We start from the raw sequence: 10,287 nt of genomic DNA on the forward strand, positions 1-10,287 counted from the left end.
GGGGGCATCGCCGGCCTCTGCCCAGACCCGAGCTGCAGGGGTGGGGGCAGGGTGGTTTCTCATCTGTCTGGGTCCGAGCAGACCGGAGCTCTCAGCCGCCGCCGCCTTCGTCCCAGTCGTGCCCCGAGCCCGGCCTCCGGAGCGGCGTCCCTGCCCACGCCGGGCCCGGGATTCCGGCCAGGAGCCGCCGGGGCAGGCCGCTTTGGGGCTGTGAGGGTGGCGGGGGGATTGGCCGCAGGTCTGTGCGTCCCGCTTCTCCCTAGCAGCCCCTTGTCGGGCTCGGGCGCGGGGCGCTGTTGGACACGGGGCCGAGAACTTGGTGGTTGAGCCACGCTCCTTGGAGGCAGGGACGGACGGGGTCGTCCGAGGAGAGCGGTCTTCCCCCGGTTAAAAAGGGAGCAGCAGGGGGCCACGGACACACTTTCTCGGTGTGTGCAGCCTTTGTCTGGGGCCGGCTCTTGGGGCTTGTTACTCCTCTGTTTGTGTCCCCCGTTTGAGCACCCCTTCTTTAGCCTCAGCGGCCCCTCGCGGAATAGGCCTGGTCTCCCCGCTACTCTCCCTCGGAAGCTAGGCTCCTGCGAGGCAGACGGGCGTGTTCATTGTCCCCCGACAGTATGGGCGGCCTCCAGTGCCTTTGTTTGAGCCAGGCCCCCGGCCGGGAATGCCCTCCCCCTTCTCCCGAACTCCGCGGACGCCCAACCTGTGGCTCCGAGTGCTGGATAGAGCCCGTCACCTTTCTAACCGGGAGCCCTGAGCGCAGCGTTCTGCAGAGGAGGGACCCGGTTATTAGCGTCACCTGTCGGGATAAGCGAGACTTGTCTTAACTTCTATTTGTCTCTGCCGAGCCAGGAGCTAAGGGATTGTGGCGAGGTTAGCTTGTTGGAGAGAGCCCCGTGCCAAGGAGGTTCTGCAGAGACCAAGCTTTGTGCCCCACTTCGCTTTGCAGCCATGGCATTTCATAGAAAGAAAGGAGAGTCCCAGACTCCCGAGATCATTGAGCGGAAGGAAGATGGCCTGTAAGGATTGTGGATCAGTCACATCTCTCCTTCAGCCCATAGTTTCTCTAGGTGCCAAAGGAGGGTTTATTCATGATTTCCAAGCATCCCTGGATTTTGGAGGCAGTGTGACAGGTGCAGGCTTTCTCTTTCCTCTCTCAGACAGTCGGGGCAGTAATGTAGTTAGAGAGTTGGGCTGTAAGTTTTTGTTTGTGAGAGATGGCCGAGCCCTTTGTGACTGTTTCTCTGGGGTCAGATGAGCTTAATTTAGGTGTTGCATATGGATTTTAACTCTTAATTAGCTTTTTTTTTTTTTTTTTGCTATTTTAAAACTTGTCCTACCCCATTACTCCCAACAGTGCTTGCTTTTTCATGGTGGAAGATGAGCCTAGGCTCTTCAAGGCTTTGCCACTGAACCAAAAGATCCTTCCAGGTTGGAAAGACTTCTTATTTGGACCCGAACTTCCAAGACTAGTTTAGCTAACTTTGCAGAAGCATCTTATGGGGTTGGCTGCTGGGCAATAATTTTCTCTCTATAACAACTCAAAAACCCAACTAGCTTCTGAAGCATAGAGGAATTGTGATCTGTGTAGATGAAGGGTGTTTATATCTACCCACAAAGTCCTTGATTCTTCTATTCACAGGCCATATGATGTAAGATTATTTTTTAAAAGCAAGAAAGAAATAATTTGGTTTTCAGTCATTAGAGAAAAAATTCACAATTATAGATCTCAATTTTAGGAAGAAGGTTTGAGTGATGGACAATTTGCTTAGGCAAAATACTTAAAGCAGGGGCTTAAAAGTGGTAAACAAAGTTATATATTTGAAGCATTTGAATTTACATTGTATGTTTTCTGGTAAAGTATAGAATAATGTTTAGTTTAAATAAAATCATCACTTTGAATTTTGAAATGGAAGATAGCCAAGTAAATTGAACATAGTAAAATAGTTTCCCAGCTAACCTGTGAATGAATAATAATAAATCAACATTTCTGTATTGCTTTAAGGTTTGGTAACTACTTCATGTATGTGATCTCATTTTAATCCTCACCAAGCTTGGGGGATAGGGGGGTCATTATATCTCTTTTATTATAATTGAAATGGAAGAGAGAGGTTAGCTAAGTGACTTGTCCAAAGTCATACATCTAGTGTTTTAAAAGCAAACCTTTGCAGAGACCTGACAACTTCTCTTAACTTGAAAAAACAATTCGTGATATGTTGAATAAAATCTCAGAAAATACTTAACAGTGAGCTACCTCAAGTAACTACGATCCTGAATGAAGTTTTAAACTTCAAAACCAAAAATCGTTTGTTCAAACTTGTTCTTTCTCTGTAATAGTTATGGGTTTGTTATTTTCAGGCAGTTATAGTCAGTGTTGTCATTTAATAGTTCTATTTTATATTGATTTGTATATCTCCATACTTTTTTATTTATATTATTTTCCTGGTTCTGCTTACTTGATGTTGAGCCAATTCGTCCCATCATTTTTCTCCATTTTTCTCATGTTAATTATCTATCATATTAATATTCCATTACATCCATGTGCCAAATTTTGTAGCTATTTTCATTCTATGAACATCTACTTTATTTCCTTCTTTGCTACATTTATTTTACTATAAATATTTTAGTGTATATGGGATCTTTTTGTCATTTGACCTCCTTGAGTTATACCTAGTAATGATATCTCTGCCCACCATCATTGTAAATGCCTGTCTGTCTTCTTCCTTCCTCCCTCCTTCCCTCTCTCCCTCCCTCTCTTCTTTTTTGTTTTAAAGTTTTGTTGCTGACTGGTTTTTATCTGTCATTTCTGGGAATGGCATCTCCTTTCTACCACCAACTAATGAACTTTTTCTTATAACAAAGATAAGTAAAACAACCTTTAAAGTGGCTATAGCTTTGAATGTAATATCCGTCTCCATTTCCCTACCAAGAGAAGAGAGGAGAAGTATGTTTCCTTTATTTTTCTGGATAAAATTTTTCATTAGACTTCAGTTCTCTTTTAGGATATTAGGAAAAAAAGTAGAGAGACAGGAAGAAAAACACTCTGAAAAGAAATTAGCTCCTAAGTGAATTTTTATTCCAACAATCTCTAGAAGGTTGCTAAATGATATTTATTTGAAAATGTGTTGTTAGTGCTTGAAAATCTTCACACTTAACAGAATGTTATTAAATTTGAAAAAATATCTTTGTTTTTATATCATCTTCATTTCCCAATGTAGCCCTTTCTTCCTTCTGTCCAGAGAGCTAAATCCCTTCTAATAAAGAATAAAAGAGAAAAAAATAGCAGTTTAACACTACTAGCACATTGACCAAGTCCAAGAGTGTTTTCTGTGTTCTACCTCCATATAATTCCCTACCTTTGTGTGCCATGTGACTCTACCCTAGTCCCTCTTCTTTTCTCCCTCTATAATTTTTGACTTGGTGACCTCATCAATGCTAATGAATTCAATTCTCTCTATAGGGATGATTCTCAGATCTCTTTATACACCCTATCTTCTCTCCTGACCTCCAGTCTCTTATCTCCAATTGCCTATTGGATGTTGTGATTTGGATGACCTGTAGACATCTTAACCTTAATGTGTCTAAAACTTATGCTCTTCTTCCTTTCCTCTTACTGTTGAGGGCACCACTGTCTTTGAAATCACCCAGGTTTGCAACTTGGGTGTTATCTTTGATTCTTCTTTCTCAGTCCCCACCCATATCTAGTCTATTGCCAGGTCCTTTCATTCCTACTTTGTAACATCTCTTGTCTCCAGTCTCTTTTCTCCTCTGATACTGCCACCACCTTGGGTACATGGCTCTCAGCACCTCATATCTGGACTCTTGAGATAGCAATCAGTCTAATAGTGGTAGCAAGCCTGCTGGTCAGGTCCCCTCTCCCTCCAGTTGGTGCTCCGCTTGGCTGGCAAATTGATCTTTCTGAAGTGCGGGTCTCACAGTGGTAAAACTCCAGTGTTCTTTGTCATCTCCAGGATCAAATAGAAAATCCTTTATTTGGCATTTAAGCATCCATTCTCCTCCTACACCAACCCCTCCTCCCCCCATCTGTGTTTCAGTTACATTGGTTTCCTTCCTCTTTCTTATACTTGCCATTCCATCTCCTGGCTTCATCTTCACTGACTGACTGCCCTTCATGCCTGGAATTATCTCCTTCCTCATCTTTCCTCCTGCCTTCCTCACAATTCCACTTAAAATCCCATTTTCTGCAAGACACTTCTCTGGATTCCCCTTTAGCATCTTCCCTCTGTTACAATTTCCAGTTCATTCTATAATTGGCATATTCGTTTTGGTTGTTTGCATTTTGTCTCTGTCTCCTTAGATTGTAAGCTCCTCAAGAGAGCAAAGACTTTTTGGTCTTCCTTTCTATGCTTTGCACTTAGCCCAGCTTCTGGACACTTAGTAGGAACTTAAGTGTTGTTTGTTGATTACTTGATCTTTAAAAAGAAAGGAGAGAATTGATTTCTCCTATTTCTTCTTCAAGGGCCAAAGCTGGTGATTGTACAATATTTAGTTTCAATTTTTGTTGTTTTTTCCATTTTCTGTACATTGTTGTTGGCGTTTTGTATATTTTCCTGATGATGGTGCTTGCTTCGCTCTGTCAGTTCAGAAAGCCTTACTTTCTGAACTGAATTATTCATATCCTGTTTTAAAAGGATATAATCATAGGTATTCTTTGGGGTGGGTGTGGGTTTGAAGTAGCTAGGTGGTACAATGGATAAAGTGCCAGGTCTGGAGCCAGGAAGACTTGAGTTCAAATTTGGTCTCAGACACTTAGTAACTTTATGACCCTGGGCAAATCTGTTTGCCTCAGTTACCTCACCTGGAAAATGAGCTAAAGAAGGAAATGGCAAACCACGTTAGGATCTTTGCCAAGAAAACCCCAAATGGGGTAATGAAGAGTCAGACGTGACTGAAATGACTGAACAACAACATTGATTTTTATGGTGATATTCCATATTATATTCACTTAACACAATTTTTTTAGCCATTTCCATTGATGGTCATCTACTTTGTTCCTGATTCTTAGTTACTGCCAAAAGGGCTTGCTTAAAACAGATTTCATTATTAAATGAATTTGGGTGTACTCTACTTTGCCATGTACCCTGAAATGTATGTGTATATATTACATAGTTAAAGCCTAATAGAACACAGGCTTTAGGGTAGACTTTGGTATCATCAACACCTACATTAGAAAAGTTACATGCTAAATATATATATTGTAATATAGTAGTTCCCTAATATATATTTTTTTCTTGAGTATAACTTGCTCAGTTTGTTGATGATTAATAGAGATTTATTTACCACCAAAAAAATCACTTGTTAGCTTTTTTATCTCTAGTTATCATTTTATCTTCAGTGATATAAATTTTTATCTCTAGTTATCATTAATAGCTGAAGAATAAAGGCATTAAATGTCAGTATATGATATTCTATAAATTTAGAGAATTCTAGTCATATTCTACTCGACTCTACAATTGTTTATTTCAGAGATATGTTTAGAGATATTTTAGAGATAAAATAAAGCAGTTTCAAAATTATAGGATAAATCAATTAGAAAATAAAATTTTATTTTAAACAAATGATTTGAACTTGTCTTTCATAAATATGCCTATTGATAAAAAAGTGTTAAACTTGAATCTAACTTTTGGACTATATTCAAGGAGTTTTCCCCCCTTATTTTTTATGCTGAAAATAATTTGAGGTTTAGTAATACAGAAACTTATGCTCTAGGTTAAAATATTTGGTCTTCCATATGTCAAACTTTTACTAGTTTCAAATCACGTTTTCATATTTAATATCTTTGTTGTTGTTGAGTTTTTTCAATTGTGTTAGACTCTTCTTTTTCATATTTATTATAAGAGATGGCTTTCTAGGAAGAGGTAGGCTTAAGGTAAGGTTACAGTGGGAAATTCTAGTGGAAGGAAGACCAGTAAAGAGACTATTAGAATAGTCCAGGCAAATGATAGTAAGAATGGCCTGAAGTATGATGATTCAGTGGAAGTGGAAGGGAGGGGCAAATGTGAGCAATATTCTAGGAATAGGATCTGTAGAATTTGAAAGTGTTTAAGCTGGGATGACAGGGGTAGTAAGGAAGAGACAACAGTCAATGACTGAGGGAATGCCTGGGGAAAAATAGGATAAATAGCCCAGTGACATCTTGAGGTTTTATCTAGTTGTAGATCATAAGATTAGCATGCCAGATTAAGCATACTTAAAGTCCACAAGAATTTTTTACATACAAGAAGATTTATGAAGAATCTTTAAGTTTCTGGCATTGAATTGTGTTAGAGTCCTTGTAAAAAGAACAGGGAGGGGAGTGAGGAGACTTCAGCTGGAATTCTTCTGTCTCTGGAATATATTAGCAGTGGAACTTCGAATAAATCATTTACATATCTGTTAGTCTCCAACCATATATTAAGCCTCTACTGTGTGTTAGATACCGAATGTATAAACACAAAAACTAGAATGTTTTTTTTACCTCAAAGGGACTTATCATCTAGCCAGGGCAGTACTCCTTTTATAGGTATATACAAAATAGGTACAAGTTAATTTGAAAAAGGGTACTACTAAGTGGGATGATGTCAGAAAAAGCTTCCAAGAAAAAGTGTCATCTGAGCCAAGGACCCTAGATGGGCATAGACCAGCTGATCTTAGTTTCCTCTGCTAATTCTGTTCCGTACTCTTGCATTTGGCTCCCATAGCCTTCTGACTTTAGACCAGGTATCCTACCTGTTGTCTACCTTTTTTAGTGGTGAGTCTTTCCCCAACTCTCCATGTTATGGAAGGGCCCAGGCCAGCCATTCTTGGCTTCCTTTTAGGGGTCCTCTTCTGACTCCAGCCTTTGCCACTGTGCCTCTGAGTGGGAACCTGCTCTCAAAGTTTAGCTCCTCATTAGATTGGATGTTCCTTTGGCAGAGAATGTTTCTTTTGCTCACATTTGTATCCCTAGCACTCAGCAGAATTCTTGGCATATAGTAGGGGAATAATAAATGCTTGAAGGAAGTTAGGGATCCGGGGAAAGCATTATAGTCATAGGAAACTAACAATGCAAAGGCTCCAGAATGGTATTGGAGCTGCTTGGTAGGACCCGGAGAGAAGGCCAGTTTGGGTAGACAGTAGTTTACATGAATGATGGAGAGTGATGTGCATGATCCAGACGAGGGAGATGAGATGACCCAGGGCTGTCCTCATAGTAGTCAAAAGTGTGAGAGAGGTGAGATTTGAATCCATGTCTGGGGACTTCATTTATATAAAAACCTTGCTGAGGAGCAGATTTTTCACTATTTTAGTTGAAAATGAAGTTTTTCCATCTCCCAGTACATAAGTGGTCAAAGGATATGAACCAATGATTCTTAAAAAGAAAACTTGTAAACCATTACCAACCTTGTGAAATAATGCTTTAAAATAATCCCAAGATTTCACTTAATATGGTGCTCTCTGCAAAGACGAAACGAGGAGAATCGGTCAGTATTGGGGAGTTGTGCAAAGAGAGGCAGATGAGTGCATTGTTGATAAAGTAACCAGTTTGGAAAGGCAAGTGAGCAAAATGTGCATACCCTTTGATCTTTTCCTGCTCCTAGATATTTACCTCTGGAGGTCACTGATAAGAAGAATGACCTATATACACCAAAATTTGTACTGTAGCCTTTGTTTTGGTAGTAAGGAATTAGAAACAGTAGATGCCCATTGATTAGGAATTGGCATGTGAATTGTAATGGGGTGTTATCGAGCTGTAAGAAACCCATTAATACTTATACAGAGAAATGTGGAAAGACTAAACTGAGTGGGGGCCAAGGGAAGAAGCAAAGCCAAGAAAACAGCATGCATGTACATGGAAAACAGCAGAGTGTGAATATCACAGAATTGCAAGATCAAGATTGGCCCTGGTTAAAAAAAAAAGTGAGGGAGGGAGTACCTCCTCCCACTCCTTTGCAGAATTTTGGGGGGCATGGGTTTAGGCATGGCATATATTTTAGGCTTTTTTGGTTGATGAGTTTTGCTAATTTTTCTTCTAATTCCTCTTTTTTTCCCTTGTAAAAATATTTGTTGGGGGCAGCTAGGTGACACGGTGGTAGAGAGCTAGACCTGGAGATTGGAGGTCTTATGTTCCAATCTGCCCTCAAATACTTCAGATACTTGTGTGACTCTGAGCAAGCCACTTTATCTCCATTGCCTAGTCCTTAACCACTCTTCTGCTTTGGAGCCATAGTCTTGATTCTAAGACAAGGTGAAAGTTAAAAAAAAAATTGTAGGGGCAGCTGGATAGCTCAGTGGATTGAGAGCCAGGCCTAGAGATGGGAGGTCCTAGGTTCAAATCCGGCCTCAGACACTTCCCAGCTGTGTGACCCTGGGCAAGTCACTTGACCCCCATTGCCCACCCTTACCACTCTTCCACCTATGAGACAATACACCGAAGTTAAGGGTTTAAAATAAAAAAAAAAATTGTAATATCATATGGCTTGGTATCAGGTGGGGAGAAGGGGAGAATGCTAGGAGAAATTCAGGTTTTTGTAAAAACAAAATATATCAATATAACTTGTTTAAGAAAGGAAAGTTTTGGTTTTTAGAAATGCTACTAATTTGTTGACTTTTGGAATTCTAGAGACCTTGAGAGTACACTTGGTCTGTTTTTTCCTTTCTAAGGAAGACAATTTGCTATTTTGCCCTGAAAAGAAACCTGTTCTCCATGTTTTCCTGATAAAAGTATTGCTTTTTATAATTTCAATTCAACAATACTAAGTATATACTTCTCAGGGGAGAACTGTGGTAGCCCCTGTAGGGAACATAAAAAAATCAGGTTCTCCATGATTCTGATCTCTCCTCTTCCTTCTTAACGAGAACTTTCAGCCAGACCGACCTTCCCCAGCTACATCAGGTTTCTTTTTAAATATCAGTAAAAATAAGCATTTAGGCAAATAGTTGGAAACCCCTACCCCTAAATTTCAGGTGATTTACAACTTGATAAAAGGAAAGGATGCAAGTAGAATCAAAATGTTTTATTTCCTTTTTATTTTTCACATTTATCAGGTTTTGTTGGTACTCTCTAATTGATAATTTGTACCACTTGATACAGATCTTACTTCTGTTTCTTTATATTCATCATCAATAGTCCATTAAGGGGGCAGCTGGGTAGCTCAGTGGATTGAGAGCCAGGCCTAGAGACTGGAAGTCCTAGGTTCAAATCTGGCCTCAGACACTTCCTAGCTGGGTGACCCTGGACAAATCACTTAACCCCCATTGCCTAGCCCTTACCACTCTTCTGCCTTGGAGCCAATACACAGTATTGACTCCAAGATGGAAGGTAAGGGTTTAAAAAAAAATAGTCCATTAAATTGACATAGAACTTAATAGTTTCAATTCAGTTTAACAAGTATTTAAGCACCAAATATGTACAAGACATTGTGCTTCTGCACACACACACACACACACACACACACACACACATATATTTATTTCATGATTTCTTCTTCTTCACTTTTTGCTCACAGTCATCCTCTGACCCTGGGACAGGCCACTTAAGCTTATTTTAAGCCTTATTCGTAAAAATGAGGATCTTGCTACTTAGAACAACTTCTTTCCCTAGAATTTTATGGCTTACAGAAGTCTTTCTTTACAATAATTAAGTGAGATAAGGAAATAGAAGTAACTCCCCAATTTTACAAGATGAGGTCATAAAGGGGTAGAGAGAGATGAAGTGTGTGTATGTTTTTGTGCTGGGACAAGGGGAAGATGGGGCATTTCCAAAAGAAAACAAACAGGCACACATGTGAGATAATATGGGATTATATTTAAGGATGGTGAGTAGTTCTATTTATATGGGGCATAGAGGAGAAGGTAGTTTGAAATTAGGCTGGAGGGGCTGCTAGGTGGCTCAGTGGATTGAGAGTCAAGCCCAGAGATGGGAGGTCCTGAGTTCAAATGTGGCCTCAGACACTTCCTGGCTGTCTGACCCTGGGCAAATCACTTAGTCCCCATTGTCTAGACATACCACTCTTCTGTCTTGGAACCAGTACACAGTCTTGATTCCAAGACTGAAGCTAAGGGGAAAGAAAGAAAGAGAGAGACAGAGACAGAGACATACAGACAGACTGGAATGGTAGATGGATTCCAGATCAATTAGAGAATCATTAGAGAACCATGCAAAACTTTCGAGCAGGAGGAGTACAAGGATTAGACATGTCTATGAGGAATAAGAGAGTGTGGAGATTGGGTGAATAATTGTGCCATTTACTATTACCTAGTAGTAAAGTCAGAAGGAGAACGTTTTTCGAAGATCTCTTGATGTGGGAC

The sequence above is a fragment of the Gracilinanus agilis genome, chromosome 2, assembly GCF_016433145.1.
Source record: "Gracilinanus agilis isolate LMUSP501 chromosome 2, AgileGrace, whole genome shotgun sequence".
In the NCBI taxonomy this organism is placed as follows: Eukaryota; Metazoa; Chordata; class Mammalia; order Didelphimorphia; family Didelphidae; genus Gracilinanus; species Gracilinanus agilis.